A 617-nucleotide genomic window follows, 5' to 3' on the forward strand; every position below is an offset into this window, starting at 1 on the left:
CGGAGAGATGAGCGTCTCAGCGTGAGCATGATCCTTCATGCCACCCTTCATTAACTCCATCTCCCTCTCAAAAATGGAATCATCCGCCTACGTCTTCCAAAGACTCCCGACGGAGCCGCGACACTCACGGAAGTCGCGCAGCGAGTTGAAAGCGCCCTTAAGATTCCCGTACTCAACCTGGAATTGAGAAGCGCGAGTCTTCATCACCTCGACAATTTCCCTCTTGCCCTTCCGTTCCGCTCTACGAACAGCCCTGGCATGATCATGAGCGAGTTGAGCGTCTCGCGCCAACATCTCGTCTCGCATGCGAGCAAGATCCTTTTCCGCCTTCTCCGCTTTAAAGCGATAAATCATGGCCTCTCTATGGCTCGCCTCAATGGCCGATCCAAGCAAGTTGAAACCCTATAAAGCCGATTGACACGTTATAAGCAAAAAATAATAATAACTATCGTCAAAATTCTTAAAGTGTATACCCTGTTAATGATACGAGATCCTTCAGCGATAATTTTCGACCTCCCCGACTCGCTCGTGGCCGGAGGAGCATCAAAGCCCGACGGAAGACCAGCGAAGAAATCATCAAAGTCCATAATAGGGACCTCGCTCGTACCGCTTCCATC

This window comes from Brassica oleracea, chromosome C5 (genome assembly GCF_000695525.1).
Source record: "Brassica oleracea var. oleracea cultivar TO1000 chromosome C5, BOL, whole genome shotgun sequence".
Taxonomy (NCBI): domain Eukaryota; kingdom Viridiplantae; phylum Streptophyta; class Magnoliopsida; order Brassicales; family Brassicaceae; genus Brassica; species Brassica oleracea.